This window comes from Lontra canadensis, unplaced genomic scaffold (genome assembly GCF_010015895.1).
Source record: "Lontra canadensis isolate GAN:19392208 unplaced genomic scaffold, GSC_riverotter_1.0 scaffold94, whole genome shotgun sequence".
NCBI lineage: Eukaryota > Metazoa > Chordata > Mammalia > Carnivora > Mustelidae > Lontra > Lontra canadensis.
In genome coordinates, this window is record NW_022631088.1 from 3,136,991 (window position 1) to 3,161,080 (window position 24,090).

A 24,090-nucleotide genomic window follows, 5' to 3' on the forward strand; every position below is an offset into this window, starting at 1 on the left:
TACATATATGAAAGCATACAATTCTTAGGTATATACCTCAAATAATTTATACACACACACACACACACACACCCCTGTATAACCACCACACAGATACAAAACGTTTCTAACACTTACAGAAAGTTGACTCTTTCTATTCTCTGTGGAGTTGCAGACCAGATTATGAGCAGTTCTTGGGTGTCTATGTGCAACGGACTAAGTTGTGCTCTTCCATAATGCATGTCTTGAAACCCTAACCCCATGGGACTGTATTTGGAGATACGGTCTGCACGATGTAATTTAGATTAAATGAAATCATAAGAGGGGCCCCCTAATCTAACACAACTGATGTCCTTGTAGGAAGAAAAGGCACCACAGCTCGCTCACTCCTTCCCTTACCCCTCCCTTATGTGCACAAAGATGAGGTCCTGTGAGCACCCTGAGACGGTGGCCCCCTACCTACATGCCAGAAGACACCTCATGATGAAGCCGACTTGCCGGCACCTAGATCTTGGCCTACCAGTCCCCAGACCTGGGAGAAATACATTTCTGTTGTTTAAGCCCCTGGGTCTATGGTATTTTGTTTTGGCAGTTTGAGCAGATTAATACACCATGGGACCCATACGAAGGACAAAGAGAGGAGAAAGACGTCTTGAACAGAAAACCACCCCTGATAGGAGCTCAGGCAAGTGATTTCACAACACAGACGGGTGGCCGGTGCCCAGCATGGCGGGGGAGGAGAGGGCAGGCAGCACAGCCGGCAAGCCCACAGCCCCTCTGGCCAGCGGGTCTGGTCCACCTCTAGGCTGGCTTGGACAGACTGCACGGAGACATTTGATCAATTTGGAACTGTAGTTAAATGTCAACCAACAGCCTCTCATTCATCTGTCCCCTCGGAAGTGCTCCAAGACAGCCCAACAATCCAATAGGGCTTGTATTTGATTTTCCCGAGCCAAATGTGAGCCTGGTGGGTAGCTCCAGCTGAGCATCGACTTTTAGGAAACACGGAGCCCTTACCATGCGACGGGCTGAGTGCACTGGGCCAGCTGGATGGTACTGGGCCCCTCTGGAAACAGCTCACTCTCTGGTATGAACTGGGAACACCTCCACCCCCCGGAACTCGGTGACACCTTACAACGGGTCACTGGGAGGGGTCCATCCTGGTCGAGGCCCTGTTACTCTGTCATTGTCCACTCCCAGGCTTCTGTGTCATCAGATGGCCATCACTAACTTGTCCCTCCTGTCGGAGCGGATGTATCAGTGACAGAGAGCTTCTGGTCTCTCTCTCTTGCTGCAATAACTATATTTCTTTCTTTCTCTCTTTCTTAAAAGCTTTTATTTATTTATTTGACAGAGAGAGAGCACAAGTAGGCAGAGAGGCAGGTAGAGAGAGAAAGAGAGGAGGAAGCAGGTTCCCCAGCGAGCAGAAAACCTGATGCGGGGCTCGATCCCAGGACCCTGGGATCATGACCTGAGCCAAAGGCAGAGGCTTTAACCCACTGAGCCACCCAGGCGCCCCACTTTCTCTCTTTTTTTCAAGATTTTATTTTTAAGTAATTTCCATACCCAACGTGGGGCTCGAACTCACAACCCTGAGAGTAAGCGCTGTGCGCTCCCATGACTGAGCCAGCCAGGTGCCCCATGCAATTGCTTGTTTCTGTTGCTAGGGCTTTGCTGCCCCCTTGTCGCTGCCGTGATTTCTCTTCCTTGTTGTTCCTGCAATGCTGAGAGGCAGCCTCGTCACCCACAAGACTCACCACACGAGGCCATCCCGTCTGGGTTGCTGCAGTGGAAGGTGCTGGAAGGATACATCCCAGACTCAAGGTAGCAGGTGCCTCGAGGCACGGGGAAGGGATGCAGTCAGAGACCCACTCTGGGGCTTTGGACTCTCTTGGTGATATTTTCTTTTCCTTACACTTGGTGATGGGATGTGAGCATTCTCTATTAGTTTTAATGCCTTTTTGTATGTCATATTTCATAAAAAGCTTTGTAAAAAGATTACCACAAATCCGAACACCCTACTTCCCTCCCAGCGGAGCCCGGAGACCAGCAGTGGTACCCCTCAGACTGGGCCCATCGATGGTGCTGAAACCTCTGTGCAAGCCAGGTCCAGGGTCCTGGGAGATGTTGCCCTTGGTTCCGAGAATGAAGCAGCATTTTGTGGGCGCTGCTCAGGCTGCAGAAAGCACAGACTCCCCCAGGAAGTGGTTGGGCTTCTCGTTCATCTGAGAGGAGGAGGCGGATAGGATGGACACAGCCAAGCGGGATAAAAACCAAACAGGCATACGAGCAAGATCGAAATCCTGACCCTTGTTTCCGGTCCTGGGGTGACGGTTGGACATTCTGCCATCACAAGAAAGGGGAGCATGAATGGGGGGCCCCCCAGTCTCCTGGCATTTCACCCCAGTAGAGCTCCCTGGGTAGTTCTTCCCCCCTTTACCCCTTTGCCCACAGCAGCTTTACAAAACTCCCTCTTGTCTTGACCTTTTGGGAAGCTGGAACAGTGCCCGCAACCAAACAGCCTGCTTCAGAGGGACGGGGTCTTCTGGACCCTTTGATAGCCTCTTTTGGGAGCAAAAATGCCTTCCAATCAAAGCACCATTTCCCTGTCAAGGCAGGCCCCTCTCTGTCCAGCAACCGGCACCCTTTGGGGATAAGAGTTTTCTTGGAATTTATGAAAACACTCCATATTCATTTTGTACCAAAGATGTAAAAATGTGTCTTTGTGTGAAAGGAGAAGGCAGATTTTGATGAGTTTTTAAGAAAAAAACAAAAAACAAAAAACAAAACCATTTTGTTTATTTGAGAGAGAGCACATGTGTGCGTGTGCAAGCTGGGGGGTGGGGAGGAGGAGCAGAGGGCGCAGACCCCCGCACTGAGCAGGGAGCCTGACTTGGGGCACAGTCCCAGGACCCTGGGATCATGACCTGAGCAGAAGGCAGATGCTTAAGAAGGCGCCCTTGGTGGGGTTTTGAATCATAAACAGGTATTTTTTTCTTTCCATAAAGAGAAGCAAACAATACAGCTGCATGGTGGTATTACACAGTTTTTCCGCTTCTGGAGGACAACTGGAACCACAGGGGCCCCTGGACCATCTTCAAAGCCATGTTTCTAGGAAGCACTGTTTCTACCCTAACTATGCGTTCTCACCTATTTCTCCCCATTCTGTATTCCCACTTCTGTCACTTCCATCCACCCACCGAGGCAGCTCTCCCCCGGGACCTCACCAGCGTCCTCGCCACTGTCACCCAACAGACTCTGTTTGGCTCTCATCATTCCTGGCTTCCCAGGGCCACTGGACATCTGGGGCCTCTTCTTCCTTGAAACATCCCGTCCTGAGTGTGTGGGACACCACCTCCCCAGGCCCTCTTCCCCCTGTCTCCCCCCATCCTGGGGGCCTTGGTCACTCCAGGTCAGCCGGGGATGTTCAGCAAGGGGCTCTCTTGAAGTCTAGGTGAACCACCTACGTCACAGTTGGTAGAACTCAGAGGCCTTCCCCAGGATGCTCCTGATCTCCAGACACTCTCGGGACTCTAATCTTGGGTTCTGGCTTCCTTGCATGTGGTCTCTGTCCGCACTACGTAGACACTAATGAAAAATGCAGCCTCCTCTCGGGCTTCCCATGCCGTGTAATCATACCCCACACTGTGGGGTTATTAGACTTTGCTAAAGGTTTTGGGGTGTTCCAGGTCAGGGGTCACGTTAGGCCTTGCACAGCCTCCCACCATCTTGCCCATCCCCTTTACCTTTCATTTTTCTGTGGCAAATCCCAGACCTCCCCATGCCCTGAAGTGTCTCCTGGCCTCTGAATCCTGAGGGCTGCGGACTCCCAGGCCCTCGGGAGTGGGGGGGTCTCACCTTCCAAAACAAGTGCTTACCACGATTTGTAACAGAAATTCTGCAGTAGACTGTTTAAGCGGGTACCTGGGTGTCTCAGTTGGTTAAGCGGCGGACTCTGGATTTCGACTCAGGTCATGTTCTCAGGGTCCTCTGCGCTCAGCTGGAAGTTTGCTGGAGACTCTCTCTCTCCTTCTGCCCCTCCCCCACTCACACGCTTTCTCTCTAAATAGATAAATAAAATCTTTTAAAAAATGATAAAATAAAAAATATCTTTCTCCACATTGTTCCAGCCTTGCTGTTTTCTCCTCGCTCCAGACCCACACATCCTATGGATACCTCAGACTCAGGGTGTCCAAACCGGAGCTCATCATCTCCCTTGGAAGCCAGCTACTCCTGTCTCTGCTCCCATGATTGGCGTCCCCATCGGGTCAGGTGCCGGGGTTTCCCAGATTGCTGGGCCCAGGGTCCAGGCCTGTACCACGTCTCCCCCAGGGAACCTGCTTCGGGCCCACCCCTTCCATCTGTCCTCACAGGGCAGCCACAGGCACGGTTCTCAAACGCCGTCTGATCGTAACACAGCTCTGTGCCCAGCTCCCCCGTGGATCCCAACGTCTGCTGACATCCCAGCTTGTGTCCCACCGCCCCTCAGCCCCTGCTCCAGCCCACTGGCTCCCAGGGTCCCGTCCCTTTGCTGTCTTTTTCCTGAACATCCACTTCCGTCTCTTACTTCTTCCAGAAATCTTTCTGCACCCCCCACTTGCGGTTAGGTGCCCTTCCTATGATCGGGGAGGGTATTAATAGCTGCTTGGCCAGACAGAATAGCGTAAACACTGAAGGGAAGGGGAAGGGAAGGGAGGTAGAAAGGTGTGTTTATGTGTGGGCGTTGGAGCGTGCAGGGGGAGAGGCACAGCCCGAGGTCGAGAATCAGGAAAGGACAGTTCAAAAGGGAAAAACCAAGGAATAATCATGGGAGCTTATCATTGAAGATTACGGAAGTAAATACCGAAAGAACTAACAAAGAATGTGAACTTTGCGGGTCTAGATTGGGGAGTGTTGCTGTTGAGCCAATATTTATTGTACCACTGACCAAACAAAAATTGAATTAGGAAAATAATTGAAACAGAACAACTCCAAGCCACTGAGCTTGGATGAGGAGGGCTGATCTGGTCCCACCCATCCCCGGGACTTTGACGGCACCTTTGGAAACTAGACCAGCCATGGTTTCAAGAAATGCCCAGGAAACAAGGAGGAGAACCTCCAAATGCCTTAGATAAGACGCAGCCCCTTGAACAATGAGTCTCTCTGCGATTCAGGACGGCAGAATTTTGCTGCATTTCGTTTCTGTAACACAGACGTCTCTCTCTTGCAGTTTGCTGGGCATTCGGGTCTGGAAGAGGCTGGAGTCTCTCCCCCAGGCTGTTTTTCCTGAAACCTACGGACTGTCATGGCCCCACATTTAAGAAGCTGTGTTTTTGGGTGGTTTCTCCTGGCGGCACGGGTGCCTTCCAGTCCTCTGCAGAGAGGTGAGGAGGAGGAGGGCTTGCACAAAGCGGGGGTGGGGGGGATGGGGAGCACCATTCCCAGAGCTGTCTTGGACAATATGTAAGATTTTTTCCAGACGTGATTCTGGCCGTTTTAAATCCAGGAAACTGCATGTTTTGGTTTGGTCCTTCCCAGGCCAAGTTTCTACACAGATTTTCAGCAATGTCAATGCATGATATATAATTATAGTATCTTTAAATTAGGAAGAGGCTGCGTGAAGATGCTAATACAGCTTGCTGCATTTAGAAAAGCTTTCAGCCTGAATCGTGTAGAACAGGGACCTATTTTACTATTTTATTTCATAGTCACATGTGAACTATGTCTTTTTTAAGCCTTAGAAATTTGTATGTATTTCTAAAGCCTGCAAAAGGGAGCATTACCCGTGTGGCCCACCCCTGAGATTTCCAAGAACACGTCTTCTGTGGGGTTTGTAACATAGAAGACTTCTTGGAGGTGTAGCTCCAGGGTTTGCCCCCGTATCTGAGAACTCTCACACCCACCACCATTCCCGAGAGTGGGGTCCTGCTGTCCCCGGCCCCATGTCCGAGCATGCATGCTCCCAGAGCCCTAGGACAGTGGGGAGGGCTGGCCTGATGGAAGTGCTCCCTCTGGCCTTATTCGGTCCCGGGGCACCTGGAGACGCCATCAGCTGGCATAGGCACCAAATGTGTAGGGTCATGAAAAGAACCGTCATGGTTCAGCAGAGAGGAGAAAGTCACTCTGCAAAGAGAGAGAGAAAGGAAAAGCAGATGCTCTGGGCAAGCAGAGAGGAGAGATCTCCTGTCCTGAGAGAGGCCAGCTGGCAGACACCTACAGGGACCAGGAGACAGACAGCAAGACAGAGAGACGCATAGACGGAGGAAACAAAGGGACAGAAATCTGGCCTTGGCTACCTACACGTCCCCCTATACCTTCCGCAAGCCCCCCACCTCCCGCCTGGCTACTCTCCGCCAACATCCCTGGGCTGGCCCTGCCACCAACAGTCTCATCATCCTTTCCTTTTAACCTAATGGACAGGACTCTGTCCCTTCTGGAAGAGTCCTGGGTGAGTCAGTCACCAGACAGTGCTTGGCATGGAAGGGAGCTGGGGCTGCTGTTTTGTGTCTGTTCTGGGAATCTATTTTCATCCTTTTTGCGGGGGGTGGGGGAACACTTGGTGCTTTCTTTCCCCCAGAGGGCTGGGAATTCAGTATGTCAGTATAATAAAATTCCCCAAATACGTCTCTTTGTCCAGACAATGGTATTTTTTTCCCTAGTCATTAAGTCAATGCTGCTGTAAGAGTGACACTGAAGTGACTGGGTTTTATTTTTGTCCCCAAGGTACAAAAAGTGCTGCTTACTTTCTTACTGTGTACAGGCAGGGTGATGTGTCCAAGGTGAAAGTTCCAGAGCTTTGGAGGGCTGGGAATGGTTGATCTGTGGTGAAGATCTGCCTTGGTCATGACCTCTGCAGTGTCAAAAATCCCACAATGGCATGTTGAGACGTCTGCCCACCAGCTCGTAGTGCATAGTGGGAACTCAGTAAACACACTGGAAAGGCTGGGCAAGGGACGCACATGTGAGTGCTTTGGATGGAACACGGCCAACAGCCAGCAGGGGGGAAGGAAGGAGAGCAGGGGGCCGAGGAGCTGGGCTTCAGGGGTGCTCTCTCCATTGCCATTCCTGCCCAGCAGGCATGCTAAGGTTGGGTCGGGGGCAAGCGCCTGCTTGCCTCTGGTCTGGCTTACCTGGAAGGACATAAGGCTTTTCCAGGTCCACAGGAGCTGAGCTCTGGAGGGCGGGGCCCACAGGGGCTCCAGGAGAGGAACCGAGCTGCCTGTTCCACACCACAATAAATACAAACACGCTGGCTGGACTCCGAGGACGTCATCCCCATGAAGCCCTCCGTGGCCTCCAACGTCCCTTCCCCAACTCTCCTGGGGAAAAAGAGTGCTCAGCCTGAGCCCACCCAGGGCACAGTGTGATCATAGGTTCTAGGAAGATGGTCTTGTGGGTTACTCTCCAGGGCCAAGAGGCCTGCAGGATCCCAGAGCCAAAGCTGCCAGGGATGTTCTGGGCAGGCCCGTCAAGGGCCAACCCTGCTCTGAGCGTTGGCTCCGTCTTCTTTCCCTTGTCACTCCAGGCCTGGGAGAAAGAACAGGGTGGGCAGGGCTCAGAAGGTGCTCCAAAAGTGTTGCTGGAGGGAGGAAGTGCTCTCCCTCCGTAAGTGGCCTTTAACCTCTGACTTCGCCAAAGGCCCCATGAGGCCAGTTGTCCTGCGTTCCCCACCAGAGATTTCCTTCCATTGTCTTCTGGGCTTCAGGAGTCCTGGGAGCCTCTCTTTTTCCCTCAACTCTGCGGTTTTCATTCCATTGTCTCAGGACTTGACTGTTACCCTGAGAAGTTCAAAGCAAGACATCTTGGTTATCAAGATTTTGGAAAATTATTTAACTTTGCATTTTCTGCCCAAAATTTGGGGGAAGTTTTTATTTTTTTTCCTTCGAGTTTAGGAATCCCACCAAGTTGTTATTTTAGGGTTAGTGGGTTTCTCATTTTAATTAGTGCAAGATGACCCATCTCAGTTTATTATAAAGTCTTCCATTCATTTATTTGACAAATACTAAAGGCTTACTATGACCTAGGCACTGTTTTGGGTTTTGTTGTTGTTGTTGTTGTTTTTAAGATGTTATTTATTTATTTATTTATTTATGAGTGAGTAAGTGAGTGAGAGAGAACACCGGTGCAGCAGGAAAGGGCAGAGGCAGAGGGAGAAGCGGCTCCCCACTGAGCAGGGAGCCCAATGTGGGATTTGACCCTAGGACCCTGGGATCATGACTTGAGCCGAAGGCAGGCGCCCCTCTTTGTTTTTTTAAAGTACGCTCTAGGCCCAACATGGAGTTTGAACTCAGCACGTGGAGATTAAGATCACATGTTCTAGGGACTGAGCCAGCCAGGCACTGCTGGACGAGGCACTGTTTTAAGTTCCGGCGAGACAGCCGTGAAGAAAACAGACAAGACTCTCTACCTATGAGTGTGTGCATGTGTATGTGTGTGTGTGTGTGTGTGTGTGTGGCAGACAGACAGCAGGTAGGGGGCAGAGAGAGGAGGGAAAGGAAGGAGGGAGGAAGAAAGAGGAAGAGCAGAAAAGAGTAAAAGGGAGAGGAAATATAAACTTGTTTTGATGATTAATTCTGTCCCACTTGATTTATTCTGAAATTTCAGGGACCTTTTTGTCGCCCTGTATGTTGATACTTTCTCCTGGAAGTCTGGCACGGTCCCCAGCTTTCCTTCCCTCTCTCAGTGATTTCCCCCACGTGCCACACAGGTTTCCCTGTTGCTCCTCTGTTTAATCATCCAGCCTCCTGTAACCCTATTCACCAGAGCAAACAGTGACAAGCGGAGGTGACAGGCCCCCAGTTCCCCTGCCCTGTCCTTGTCTTGTCCCCCAGCCCTCCCAACAATAGGTAATAGCTATTTTCTCAAATCTTTTTTCCTTTCAGTTGAGAAATCTATTTCAGAAAATAGGATTATCAACAAGATTTTATTGCCTTCTCCTTTTACTTTTGTGCTGGGGCTTTCTCACTGGGATCAGATTCATTTTCTTCCTCTCATATTCAGACTTCTTAAAATTCATGTGTAAATCCAGTAAGAGCAAGTGGATATTTTTTTTTAAAAATCACCAAGGGGCGCCTGGGTGGCTCAGTGGGTTAAGCCTCTGCCTTCGGCTCAGGTCATGATCTCAGGGTCCTGGGATCGAGCCCCGCATCGGGCTCTCTGCTCAGCGGGGAGCCTGCTTCCCCCTCTATCTGCCTGCCTCTCTGCCTCCTTGTGATCTGTCAAATAAATAAAATCTTTTTTTAAAAAAATCACCAAACCTAGTAGTATATATGTGCTCAAAAGGGAAGAGAAAGAAGAAAATAGAAAGAAGGGGGCAGGAGAGGACAATGGAGGTCGGACTGAGGTTCTGCCTTTCACACCTCATGGTGGGTGACCCTGAGGGAGCAACAGGAAGAAGGTGTGGTGGCATCTGTGGCTCTCTCAGTGGGTCGGGTCTCCTGTGCCTCTAAGGCTGTGAGTGTCTCATGTGTGCTCTCCACACCACATGACCCATAAGGCAAAATCCAGCTACGCCTGGGGCTTCACCGGAGAGACAGTCATCTGCCCCCACTTAGCAGGGAAACCAGTTGAGCTGGATTTTTCTAGGTGGTACTGGAGAGAAATTCGTGGTAACGTAGGGGACTTTTAGGAGTCACTGACCAGATGGCATAATGTCTTACATGGAGAGTTTAGAACCCCATCCTCTGGGGAGAGGTGACCCCACTGTACCAGACATGTCAGCACCTCATGCCCATTGGGGATCTCGCAGGCCCTTCTGATGGGCTGACATCGGCAGACACCCCTCCCCTTTATAGGCCGTCCTGACCATCTGTGGCTTGGTACAAGTAGACAAGATGACCACCAAGATTCCTCCTGTCTGGAACCTAAAATTGGGACTAGCCCACAGAGAAGGGGCGGTTAGCCATAAAAGAGCTGAGATTTGAAGGTCACGCACTGTCATTTCTGTAAGTCAGCCTTATTCACCATGGGAAGGGACATCGTGTACCCGGTGCATTAACTTAACATCCACGGGCTCTTGGGACGGGCCAGGCACCGTTCTAGGTTCTCATAGCACTTACCCAGAGGCAAGCAGTAAATACAAGAGCAAGATGGCCAGAGAAAGGCAGAAAGCCCTCAAGTGTTGGAGCAGAGCCATGAACTCCTTTCCCAAGTAACCATTTTCCTTTTGGGAGATAGTTCTCGGCTCGCTACTGGGTTTTGTTGTTGTTTCTAAGCTGAAGTAGGAAAGAAGGGTTGACGGAAACCATGGACTACTCTTCCTTGGTTTTGAGAATTCCCCATCCTCTGAACTCACAGCTCCCCGGGGCGGGGGTGGGGATCAGGTAAGTTCCTGGTCTCGCCTGCAGGTGGAGCAGAGCATGTGACCCAAGATGCCACCAATGAGAGGCACGTGCATGACACTAAGGGACACTGAGAAGCAGGTGCCAAGGAATCTTCTCTGGAGAATCCAGCAGATCCATCTGGCTCCCAGAAGCGGCGGTAGCAGGCATCCCAACGGTGGTCCCCATCCCAACGGTGGTCTCTGCCCACCCGGGCAACAGTGGTGTGTGTGTGTGCAGTGGGGCTCCTATAAGGAATGATCCCCACAAATGACCCCCAAGCCTGGTTCTCTGCCCTCCCTGACGATTTCTGAGGTGCTTACTATCCTGTAATAAGCTCCTCTTCAGCTTAAACTAGCCAGAAAGGAGTCTGTTGCTTAGAAGTCAGGGCTCGCATTGGCACTCGAAGGGAGAAGGGCAATAACCTGATACACGAGGACAAGATCAGTTCAGCTACAGGTCTGTGCTGTGCTGGGAAGAAGTTAGCATGGGGTGATGTGATGGGCCTCTCCGACGGAACCGAAGGAAAAAATGTAGCCCGACAGCATGACATCGGTACTGACTGCATGTCTAAATACATCCAATCAGAAATTATGTATCATCATTCACGCAGGATCTACAAATTTGTCATAGTGGGGGGAAGAAAGCACACAAGGTGATGTGAGACAGACACAAGCAGGGGTGGGGGCTCTTTTTGACAGGGTGCTCAGGGAAGCCGATCTGAGGAGCTGCCATTGAGCTGAGACCTGAAAGGTAAGAGGGAACCAACCATGCAAAGATCTCGAAAGGAGACTTGTAGGCAGAGAGAGCAGAAATATGAAGGATGAGCTTGGGAGGTTGAGGTCTGGAGGTCAGTGCAAGTGGGTCAAGGACATGATGAGCCTGGGAAGTAGGCAAGGGCCAGGTCACGCCAGGCCTCCCAGGCCAGGGGCAGGCCTTTGGGTTTTGTTCTAAGGATGGTGGAAATCCCTGAGAGGACCTCAAAGAGGGAGCAGCCTCCTGAATGTCCCCCACCGGGCCTCACCTCCTGGTATTTACAGCCTTGCACAAGCCCTGCCACACGAGAGGATGGCTGATCTGTGCACCCACCAGGACACTGCAGAAAGGGCAGTGGGTGACTTTTGAGGCTAGGTCATAACAGACCGTCTGACTCTGCCTTGCTCTCTTGGATCACTCCATCTGGGGAAGCCAGCCACCATGTAGTGGGGCTGCTCAAGCAGCCCTATGGAGAGGTCCACCAGTGGGGCCCTGGGGCCTCCTGCCCACAGTCCTGGGATCGAGACAGCTCGGAAGCGGATGCTCCAGCCCCGGTCAAGCCTTCAAATGATCATAACTTCCAGAGACAGCCTGAGCCGGAACCACCCAGCTAAGCAGCTTCAAATTCCTGACCCGTAAGTGGGTGAGACCGTAAATGTTTGTCGTTCTAAGCCAGTGAATTTAGGGATAATTTGCTACCTCCTTCCATTGTCCACAACTGGTGTCTGTTTTGCCTGTGGGGGGGGCATGCTTTCGTAGCTCTTCGGTATTTGGATTATCAGCGTGAGCAGGAGTCATCACATAGAGGGGAGTCATGAGTGAGGTGAGACCAAATGGTAGAAGCAGAGAGAAAGGCGCACTGTCGGGAGGGCTGAGTCACTGGTGCTGGCTGGAAGAGGGTAGAGCAAAGGCCTGTCACCGCCCGGCCTCACTGGCGTCTTGGCTCTTCCTGTACCCGGGTTGATCTCCTGGGCTCCTGAGCTATGATGCCCCATGACTTGGGGTGATAGGAGTTCCCCTCCTTGCTCTACTCAAGCAGTTTTGAACTTGACACTGGAGGGTTGGGTTGCTGTTCTGGTTTCTTCTCCTGGGCTGTGGAGAGTGCTCAGTCCAGGCACAGGTCAGTGCCATGAGCTGCTTCTGCCCCCATACAATTAAGGTCACATCCTGACCTCACACCAGCCTCTTCAGCTAGGTGGGTAAGGGGTTGTGTGAGGGGAATCCGCTGCATCCTCTCTTCCCATTAGGAGGGGCTGGGTCATAAGGACCCCACAGTCTGAGCAAGCCTCCCCCTCTCTGTGCTGGCTGTGTCTTAAGAGTTCCTTTGGGTTTATTTCAAGGACACTCAAACGGGTTTCGGGATAGGAGGTGCTGGAATTTTAGCTCTCCATAATTTCCAGAAAATCACACACAGCATTCCCCCCAACTGGGGCATTAATTTAAAAAATATTAAACAGAAAAACTTCTGATACGAAAACATAAAAAGTGAACCTGTCTTTCTCTTCCACTCTCTGATTCTTTAGATCATGTCCAGTATTTCCTGAATACAAACAGTGCTGTGATGACCATACTTGTTCGCACAGCCACTACCCTGAGTGGGTCTTTCCAAAGAATAGATTTCCTGCAAGTTTATCTAAACGTTTTACATGTTGGTAGGTTCTCCCAATGGCCCGTCAAAAGACTCTACCAGCATATAATGACCAAAGCATACAAGAACACCCCTTTCGGGGCGCCTGGGTGGCTCAGTGGTTAAAGCCTCTGCCTTCGGCTCAGGTCATGATCTCAGGGTCCTGGGATCGAGTCCCGCATCGGTCTCTCTGCTCAGCAGGGAGCCTGCCTCCTCCTCCCCTCTCTCTCTGCCTGCCTCTCTGCCTACTTGTGATCTGTCAAATAAATAAACAAAAAATCTTAAAAAAAAAAAAGAACACCCCTTTTCTTTTGCCAACACTAGATATTTTTAAATCTACATTTCTCTGACCCCTAGCGAGCATACGTGTCCCTTCTCAACTAGCGGCCATTTTAATTCTCCTATGAGTTGCCTGTTCTTGTCCTTTGACCATTTGTATATTGGAACATATTCTCTGTATTCATTATGAAGGGCCCCTCTGTATTTTAGGGTCATTATGCACATTGCAACTGTTGTCTATACTTTGTATTTTACCTTTGATGTGGTCTTTAGTGCTACAGAAGTTTTAAATTTTTGAGGCTGAATCTGTCCATTTTTCCCTTTAGACTTTCTAGATTTTTATGTCTTGCTTTAGGTAGGGTTTCCCCACTCCAAGAATGCAAAAAAATATATATTTTATCATATTTTCTTTCGGTCCCTTACCTTCCGTTTGCTAGCCAATGTCAAATTGTCCTCTAGAAAGGTCGTGCGGATTTACATCACCTCAGCCTGTCTGCCCACGCCCTCACTAGCCCTGAGCTCCGCAGTCTTTTCAAATCTTTGATAAGAGTGAACCACCAGTAGCTCCTTATTTTAATTAGCATCTCTTTAATTATGAGTGACGTCCAGGACCTTCTCATATGGGTATCAGTTCTCAGTATTTCATTCCCTGTGAACTGCCTGATCCTATCTTGGTCCCAGTTTTTCAGTTGGGTGTTGGCCTTTATCTTACTGATGAAGGGCTCATTGTTTACAAAGGAAATGAGCCCCGCGTCTCACCCGTCCCCCCAGTTTGTCTTCTGTCTCTCCTGTCCTGCTGTTCCTTAGAGGCATCTGTCGCCAGCTGCCGGGTGTCCTGGATGGGGTGGCGAGCGAGTCCTCCCCACACGGCACCTGTCGCCTGGTGAGCTGCCTGGACCTCACTCTCCCTGCTCCTGGCACACCCCTAGAGCCAGCTCCCTCTCTTCCTGGCATCTTTTCCTGAACATTTCAGGCTAGATTTTTACCTTCCACTGCCCTTTATTTCTCATCATCTCTGATACGGAAGGATTTCGGTTTGCAGTTTCTAGTCCTATGACAGAGGCTTTAAACACATACCTTCTCTGGGCTCCTGGGTGACTCAGTCGGTTAAGCATCTGCCTTCGCCTCAGGGGATGATTCCGGCGTCCTGGGTTCGAGCCCCGCATTGGGCTCCCTGCTGGGCTGGGAACCTGCTTCTCCCACTTCTCCTTGGCTGCGCTTGCTCTTGCTTTCTCTGTCATTATCATCTCTCTCTCTCTAATAAAAAGATAAAATACAAAAAAAAAAAAAAACCCAAAAAACTTTTCAGTCACGTTTTGAGGGTTGGGCTGGAGCGCAGAGGCCGTAACGGCTTGTCAGCGGCCATCTTGACGCCGTCTCTCCCCCCTACCGCCTACGCGCTCGCTTCCGCGCTCCGTCCGCGGGGTTCTCTTCCTGTTCCTCGTGGGTGTCCATTTGATGTTCTCTTGTGTGTCAACAACACTAAAATATGTACATACATATATTAAATGTTCTCCATGTTTTCGGGTCTAGAATCATGTCATCTGGAAATAAGATCATTTTATCAAAAACATCTTAATAAGCCACGCGTACATTCACACAGACTCGATGGCCGGGCAGACCATTCTGACTGGAGAAGAGGAAAAAAAAAAAAAAATCAGCTTGTGGGGCAGAGGCTGCTGGTCGGCATGTCCGCGGGGTCCTGGGGACCGGGACCCCAAGTGTGTAACGGGAGTGGGGGTGGGGCCGTTCTTCACAGGCAGCGTCCCCATCTCCGCCCGGGATTCAATTTTCGGGTGTGGCTTTTCGGAGAGTCACTCGTTTATATTAATGCTAGTGATCAATAGATTCATAATCATTTTCCCGATGGGTCAGGGGCATCTCTCAGGCTTCCATGAGCTCGAGCCCGCAGGCATTGCTGCAACTGCCTTACGTCCTCTTCTGCTCTTTCTCACGGGTTTGCTTTTTCAGAGCGCGCGCGCGCGCGCGCGCGCGCGAGAGAGAGAGAGAGAGAGAGAGAGAGAGAGAGAGAGAGAGAGCGCGCGCGCGAGCGCGCGTGAGGGAGGGGCCGGGGGCAGGGGTGCGGCCGGGGGAGGGGCAGAATCTCAAGCAGGCTCCATGCCCAGCGCCCAGCCCCGCACAGGACTCTATCCCAGGACCCCGAGATCCCAACCTGAGCCAAAATCAAGAGTCAGACGCTTAACTCACTGAGCCCCCCAGGCGCCCCTTTCTTGGTTTCTGATTCATCCTTTCCCCTCACCCCCTTTTGGATCTTTTCCAAGTCCCTAAGACTCCCCTGCAGCCTGCCCTCGCCCATCCCTCCCTGCTTCCCTGCCTTCCTCAGCGTGTTCCACTGAACATCTCACAACGGGGTCCCACCAAAAAGACTTGGGGTCCAGTCTGTTTCAGAAACGCTGCCTTCCACCTCAGCCTCCTCCGGGAAGCCTTCCGGGAGCCTGCGGGGAACTCAGCTGTGTGTCCCTTGTTAGCATTCTGCTGGCCGGTGCCTGCCAGGCCTTGCCAGGGAGGCGGCAAGAGATGTGAGAGGTGTGTGACGGTGCGACACTGGGAATTCCCCAGAGCTGGGCTGGGGACAGCTATCTCCAGGAAGAGCCTGGAGCAGGAAGGGAGGTGTCTCGGCAGCTCCCACCATCTCCGCCTGATCCAAGGCAGTCAGGGGAGGCAGGGACAGCCCCCCAGGCTGGGGACCAGACGGTGCTGCAGTGGTCCCCACAGTGCTCCTCAGGAAGGCAGTCTCTGACTCTCCACTCCAGGGCGCTCCCGAGGAGGTGAGAGGGGCAGCACGCAGACTGGAGGGACAGCTGGATACCCAGGCACGATACTGGGGGCCTTGGTGGGACCTTCCCTCCGGGGCACAATGTGACACCCAGACTTTCTGTCTCTCCCCTGCAAGCCTCAGATTCCCCGGAGAGGACAACTGACTGGCCCGGTGGATCCAGGGCCTGGGTAGCCCTGGCCTGGCTTCTAGAAGTGGGGGGCTGCGAGCAGACTCCAGCCTGCCGGGCTCCCCTGCGCTCAGGAAGGCCGGCGCAGGCCAGGTGCAGGGCTTGGGAGCGGAAACAAAGGCCCTGAGGAAGCCGGCGAGGAAGAGTCCGGGCTTACCAGGTCAGCCTGACCAGCAGGCGAGGACTAAGCCTCCTCTGAGGTCAGTGCTGGGGCTCTGGAACCGGGAGAGAGCTGAGGGCGGCCGCCGCCCGCTGGCTAGATGGGCGAGTCACACCAGCGCCTTAGGGAGAGAGGGGGGAGGCCCAGGCGGGAAAAAACCTCTGTGAGCTGAGAAAACTCTGGGCCGTGCTCCCTTCAGAGCGTGAGCTTGGTCTTCTCAGCAAATCCTTCCGTTGTGTTTCTGAAGCCCAGGAAGAAAGGACCAGTTTAATAAAACGAATTAGAGCCAACATGACAGATAACGGGTGGGAAGCGCTTACCAGGGCAGACGCAAGCCCGTGAGGTGGGTCTTGCTGTCCCTGTTTCCCTGCTGAGGAGCCTGAGACCAGCACCTTCGCAGCCAGGACGGGTGGGGACATGCGTGAAGCCAGGTCTCTGATTCCAGAGCCCGTGCACTTGGCCCCAGAGCGATGCCGCCTGTAGATCTTGTTCCTCGTGCACAGGCTGACCACACAACTGTGCTTGCCAGGCCCCGTTTATGCCCTGGGAGTGGGCACACTCTGCCACCAAGCCCACATCAAGGCTTTGTCCCGGCACAGTCACTAACGGCGCCTCCTTTCACTCTCACAAACTGTCCTGGTTTGGATGACAACTTTTAAGGAAACTAGGCTAGCTGGAACCTAGAATATCCTAGCGAGATGCTGGTGGGCAGAGCTTGGAAAACTGGGTCTGCAGCTGCCCCTCACTAGCCCAGAACTCTGGCTCCCGTACTCAATCTCCCGGGGCAGACCTCCGTCGCTGCCCCCTGGATATCTGGGCACGTTTGCAAACTGGGTTTCCATGATTTCTATGACTCCAAGTCTCTTTGTTTATATTCTCTCTGTCCCCGCCCCTCTAATGCAAACTTACCAGATCTTCTCCCTGTTTCCCTTCTTTAGCTGTGAAAGAAGCTGTGTGGTCCCAATGCTCCCAGGAAGGACAGCTGTGCTCCGAGTGTCCCCGCCCCTCCCCTCCCCCGCAGTGGATACCAAAGCTTGGGGCTTCTGAATCTTCTTGTCCAAATTTGCCGACGTGTCATAGAAGCAGACACTCAGACCGAGTTGTCCTGGAGAGGGTGCAGAGGGAAATGATGATGTTGGGTGCCGTTTAGTTGGGCACTGGGTTGTCAGTACTGGTTAAGACACAGTCCTTGCCTCAAGTTTCTCATTGACTGGAGGGAAGGCAGAAGGCAGACGCTACAACAAAATCAGCCCTGCGGTTAAGAAAGTGAATCTGTGCGACAAAGTACAACTCAAGCCCCAAAGAGGAAACGGACCGAAAAAGTGAACTGGTCAGCTGTCACCACAGTGCTGTGTAACAAACGACCCCATCGTTCAGTGGCTTACCTTGTGAGCACTTACTTCTGACTCCCACATCTGCAGATTGCCTGGGGCAGCCCTGCCAACTTCAGCTGGGCAGCTAGATTGGCTCCTGGGCAGGGATTTGGTTGAAGTCTGCCTTGTCTCATTCGTTTGGACCTGGTGGGCAATGCAGGGGGAAACCATGCCCATGGCAATGACAGCAGCCCAAGTAGTGGGCATGCTGTTCCATCAAGCCCATGTCAAGGCTTTGCACCGGGCCTGGTCTCCAAACATCTTGTTGACCAAAGGGGGCTGGAGGTATACTATTCCCACAGCGGGAGTGGAGGGAAGTACATCTTTGCCGAATGATGATCCAAGCTTCACAGAAGGCTGCATGGAGGAGGTGTCATTTGTCCTAGGCCTTGAAGAAGAAGCTGGATTTTCCCAAGTGAAGGTAGGATAGGGCACGGCTGTCCAAGGGATGAAGAGTATGGGGGTGGGGGTGGCGATGGGAAGCGTGGTCATGGAGGTTCGCCTGGGCTTGAAGCCTGGCATGTGCTTTTCTTGAACCCAATACTCTCCCCACCCCCACCCACCCATCATTTCCCTTATTTCCAGAGTCTGAAGCTCAGCCATGTATCAAGTTCAAGACTTAGTTTTCGACATGGAGTCACAATGGAGAGTGTAGTGGCCGTCCCCAACGGGGGAATTGTGCCAGTTCCCCCCCACATAAATCAGCCAATGTTATGGTCTCCTATCCCCATTATGGAGCTCAGGTCTCCAGTCCTGCAGCCTGAAGCCTGAAGCTGGGACCAACACAGCCCCCTCGGGGAAGGGGCTCCTCGAAGGCCAAGTCCAGGCAGCAGGAGGAGCACTACAATAAAGTGAACTCAGCAGTGGGACTGGGAAGGCCATTTGGAAAGGGCTGGCAGGGAGCAGAGGACCCCTGCGCACACGGAACTGCGCCAGACAATGGTGGGAAGGATGGTTACAGGACAGGATGCAAACAGCACAAACCTTGACCATGTAAAAATAAGAAGTCACAGCTTCTGGGAGGGGAAGGAGATAGGAAGTGGGTGAGCTCATTTCCTCCTCCTAAATCCCAGGCTGTCAAGAGATGCCATCTACAGGGAAACGTGCTTCAAGAAAGGAATCCAGCCTCTTGGTATTTTTCTTCCCTTTTAGGGAAATAACTTAGAAACATAAGGAGCACAATTATTTGCGGTCCGGCCATTTCTTTGGTTACATTTAGGCTTCCTTTCCTTCTGTGAAATTTAAATACTTTTCCCAGAAGAGCATGTATTGTACAAGAACCCTTTACTCAGAAACCTTTCTCATTCCATCTACCTGGCCTACTCTCCGAAGATGGACGTAGAAAGGGGTCCCCGTCGGCGTTCCTGGGGGTGCTGGTTTTGGCACCTCCTGGACGCTTTCTGTGTGTACTCCTCAAGTGTGACATGAGTTTCTTATAATGAGTGGGCACGGCTATTATACAAACAAAACCTTAAAGACCACATTTCCGGAAAAGAGACAATCCCACAATAGGGGTGGGGATACCCTCCGAGCTCCCCAAGGGGCCGCCTCCCCGTGTCTCCACTCCATGGGGCCCCCGTGGCTTCCTGAGCTCCGCAGGCACCAGCCACAGGGAGGTCCTCACCCGGGGCTCAGAGCAGGTGACTGAGCCTCCCTAGGGCTGCGTCTTCCACTGTAAACCTAGGGAGTCACCCTTGCCTTGCCTCGCTCTCAGGTGGCGGTGAGGGACACTTGAAGTGCAGGGCCTGTCCTCTGTGGCTGAAGGGCAAAGAGACAGACTTCTTAGCGTCCTATTCAGCAGGGGATCCAGCTGGAACCAGCACTGCCTCCAGCCGGGTCTGAGGGCTGCCGCAGGTCGGTCAGGGGGCTCTCTGCAGCTGCTTCTGGGTCCGAACAGCCACTCTCACTCTCACATGGTCTCAGCTCCATCTAGTGTCCACACTGGGACACGGTCACTTGCGACAGACTTCCCCTCATTTCTACACTTGCGAAAGTACAGCATTCATTGGGCAAACAGGATGTACATAAGATCAATTTAAATCTTTCCTCCCTGTGCTGAGATTGGGTATTTCAAAGCAAGCTTTATACAAGTTCAGTTACTACTAAAGGTTTGTGCCTCCAGTCTTTGGAAGGATAGCACATTCACGCAACAAATACTACTTATAATAATTGACATTTATTGAATGTTTACCATGTGCTGGGCACAATTCCAGGTCCTTTAATTGTGTGAGTTCATTGTGGTGGTGGGGTGCTTATTGTCCCATTTTATAGATAGGAACACTGAGGCACACAGGTAACAGTAAAATTCATCACTCTTGACTTGTGAGGGCAGGTAGAGGCCATGTCATGGGGCTGGAGATGAGGAGGGAGCCCGATGGGGAGCTCCTCCAGGCTGAGTAGAGAGAGAATGGGGGCTGAGACAGCCCTGGGACTTGGGCTAGGTCTGAGAGGTGAAGGGGGAGGAGGTGTGGGATGGCTCACGTCCAGCATTTGTGTCAGGAAGGAGGCTGTTAGTGTGAGACAGAGCATGCAGGGGTGGGCAGTTAGAGAATGTTTACTGAGCGCCCAAGTGCCAGGCATGGCTCCTGTCCTCGCAGGCCAGAGCCTCGTGGGGGAAGGTAGGTGTCAAAGGCCGGTTCTGAGTGCACAGACATCCACAAAGGACAAGGGCAGCCGGGCGACACGGCCTGGAGTGCAGGTGAACCTGAGCTAACAGGCAGAGGATTATGAGGCTGAAGGTGGGGGTCGTCAACTTGGAGGACTGGACAGTTGATCTGAAGAAGACGGAGGAGGGTGCGCGAGGAGATGGACGTGTGAGCCGAAGGAACAGGAAGGGGGTTTACTGAAGCCAAAGAGAGGGTTTGGGGGGAAAGTGAGTGGCCATAGGGCTCGAGGGTCAGGAAAGGGGCAAGGAAGGGGCAGGAGGAGGACTGGAGAGGTCTGGGGGTGTACTGGGCGAGAGGGTGCTGGGCTGTGGATGCGAAGAGAAGGGAATGAGTAAAACATGAGCAACTCTTCCAGGAGGGAAAGCAGACAAGGCTGTGGTCCAAGGAAGGAGAAGCCGGGTTGAGGAAGGGTTGTTTCCTTCTGTTTGTTCTTCGCAAGGAGGTAACAAGGCATCTGCGTGGGCTGATGGGTAGAACATGGAGAGGGATGAGGTCTGGGGTAGGCAGGGCATCCTCGAAGGTCAGTCACACATGTGGCGAGCGAGGACTAGACAAGGTTGGGGGGAACGTGCCAGGAGGGACAGAGATTCGGGACCTTTTGGGAAAGGGGACAGTATGGACAGTGGGTGGGAAGCCAAGGGAGCTGCCCCCAGGGGCCTGGAATTTCTGGGCCTGAGGACAGAAATGAGAGTGCTTCTGGAGAAGTCTGGACCCCTGGGCATGGCAGGAGAGGGTCAGGTCAGCGGACAGCGTGGGGTTGCTGGTTTTCTCCTGTGGAGCCCCCAGCAGGGAAAGGCCGAGGGTCAGAGCAGGAGGAGGGCTGTGATGCTGCTCGTGGAGGCCGCTGGCCCAGTGGGCTAGGCCAGGGAGAGGAGGGAAGCCAGGAGAGGACAAGGAGGCTGAGAGCGGGCACCACGGGCAGAACTCTCTGTGGGTTCAAAGGGCAGGGTGTGTGTGGACCAGAGTGGACTCAGTGGCTCAGGAAGTTGGGGTCAAAGATGGGATTTCTGAGTAAGACTTCCGAACAGTCACCCTTGTGACAACCCTGGGTGTGGCTGATTGGTCTGAAGGCCGCACGGCCGTGGGAGGGGAGGAGACAGGGCTGGGGCAGAAACAAAGCCAAAGCCCTTGGTGAAGAGGGGATGGCTGGAGGCCACTACAGGGCAGCAGAGCGCTGAGGGAAGGCACATCCATGGCCTGAACCTCAAAAGGGGAGGTGTGTGAGGTGAGGGCTGGAGCAGGGGTCTGGAACGGGGGCTGCCCGTGGGTAGCAGGAAATGAGGTGCTGCCAGGCTGCCCTCTGTCCTCGGTCTCCTTGGCTTTGAAGGAACCCTGTGCCCGGACATCTTTCTCTATAGTTTCTTGGACATGGGCGCAATAGCACGTGTAATAACAGCACTTGACAGGTGGGTCCCGGGCAGGACCTGCCAAAGCCAAGGACCAGAAGCCTGCCTGTGGGCCAAGTGGCACTAGGGGTGGGGGGCCTGGGGACAGCTTTCCACCAGTTCATCTCACCTGAGGCCGAAGAAAAACACCAGGTGCAGATACAACCTTATTGTGCTGCTTTTAATTACGAAAGATGTAAAACGACATATTATAAAACTTGAGAGCTACTTTATACAAATTCCAATCTTTAAATATTTTTTTTAACAGGGGACCTGGGAGTTAGGGCACTGGCGGGAAGTCTGATTAGTTGCTGTGATGGTCCCACCGCAAAGCGAAGGAACCACCGTGCGTAACAGAGCCAACGAGCGAGTCAGAGTCGGAAGGGTCTTCAGATACGCAGGTGGGCTGGAACCCACGAGGCTTCAGCTCGGCTAATATACAGTAGACTCAGGAGAAATGAAACAGGACAGGGGAGAATTTATGGTTGTCGAGACGTGATCAAAAAAATTTTTCTCCTAACACCATGTGTCCTAAAAACCACAACTGTACGGAAAGAAAAAGTAGAACACAGGTAGGTTTTTAGTTCTATACTGTTTAACTGCTAGTAAATGAGAGTAGTACAGCCGTCGCTTTCTTGTAACAAGACTAAATATTGGAAGATCGTTTATTCTGATGCATGTAGCTGCTTCAGATGCCGAGGACCACGCCTGGTTTGTTGCAAAGGCAGCAGTGAGGGCAGACTTACCCGCTGAAGGTCAGAGTGACACCCGCCCATGGGTGTCCTTGATGCCATGTGAGCAAAGTGGGTTGGATAATGCCCAAAACCTTTTCACAGGAAAAGACTGGACCGGCGGACCTAAGGACAAATTTAATTCAGTGCTAACCTTACTGTCATCATTATATGCCCCCTGGGACACTGCACCGTTCCTTGGGAGCCTCCATTTCCATGAGTCACTGGGAGAATGCCCCAGGGGCAGTGTTCTTCATTGTGTAGGTCCTGGGACTCCTGCTGTGCAGACAGAGCTGGGACCCCCCCTTGCCACTGACCCCCCTGGGTAAGGCACTGGGCAAAGAGTGGGTTATGCTGGGGCCTCCACTTAAAAAAAAAAAAAACAAAAAAAAAACCCACCAAACTTCTACCATCAGCATCATTCCCTGTCTGAAAGGCCAGGTCAGATATGGGGGGCCTCTGACCCAGGCAAGGCAGCGTGGAGCTAGCTAGCTTCATTCTCGGCACACCAGGGAGCTGTGTACCACGACAAGGAAAGGGCTTGTACTTGAACAGCGAGAGTCACTCCCTCCTGAGAGCCTCAGGATAAAGGGATCTGAAAACTCCCCTGCGACTGGGGCCTGGAGCTCAGGCGAGGACCCTGGCTGGATTTCCCAATTCAACAGCAGAGATTTGGGGTGACTGTGAGGCTCAGGACTTGGGCCCCACAGAGGAAGCAGCAGTGGCGTGCCATCAGGGTTCTTTGAGAGACCGGAGGTAAGGCCATCCTTCTGGAGACAGGAATGGGATGAGGTCTGGAGAGGTTAACAGCCCAGCATGCCGTTCTAGACTCTTCTTGCCATGTGGCACTGACCCGTCCGATTCAGACCTATAGTAGAGCCTTGCTTCTTTGGGCGGGGGCAGACTAGCGAGCTTCAGCCACACTCCTGGGGTCTCCTGGAAGGGCAGTGGCTGTCCAGGCAAAAGTTCCAGCATCCTTTATCTCTCCTTCAGCACTCCTGTCCTCTCCGTCCCGTTTTTCCGTGCCCACACCCCTCCCCAGAGGTACTCTTCGAACCCAGAAGTCAGGTGTCTGGTTGGGGCTAAGCAGAGGAGGAAAGCGGTGCTGGAAACCCAGTCATGCTAGTTTACGCGAAGGTACTGATGATGACTAATGACGGCTTCATGAATTAGGTCTTCATTTTACTGTAGATTTTTTCTTCAACTTCAAAGAATAAATATCCTTTAAAAGCAATATAGAACAAAACACGGATCTGAAAAGGAAGATCTTTTCAGGTGGAGGCCTGGCTGGGATCCCCAAGGTCCCGGCACTGAGCCCCGAGGCCTCAGCGTGCCCAGCCATCCTGGCCGCGCTCCGAAGACAGTCTCCACCCGCCTGCCCCGGAGAATCTCCTTGAGGAGAACGGGGCCGGGTATCACCGTGGAGCTGGTCTCCAGCGTCAGAAGCTTACTAAAGTGCAGGCCTCGCTTCACCACAGGCACAAGTGTTAGAAAGGCTGAAGCTCCGGGATTTGGCAAGGAAGGGGACGAGCTGAAGGTGGGACTGCCGGGGCGGCCGGGCACACCCATTCACTTCTCCGTTCCTTGTTCATGCCTTCGGGGTGCAGCTCCACAGCATCTCCCGGGGCCCACACCTGCTTGCTGCTAGGTTTGGAAAGAGTAAGGCACCGTCCCCGCGCTCAAGGAGCTTATGGGCTAGTGGGGTTCCAGGAACACTCCTGCTGCACAGAGAAACAGCCTCCCACTGCCGCTGTTGGCGGCTGGAGAGGCTGACTCGTCCGGCTTCCCCGCAGCCGGCTGGCGGAGAGGGCGGCCTGCACCGGTCGGGAGCTCGTCTGGAAGACATCGTGGGTCTGGAGATGCTGCCCCC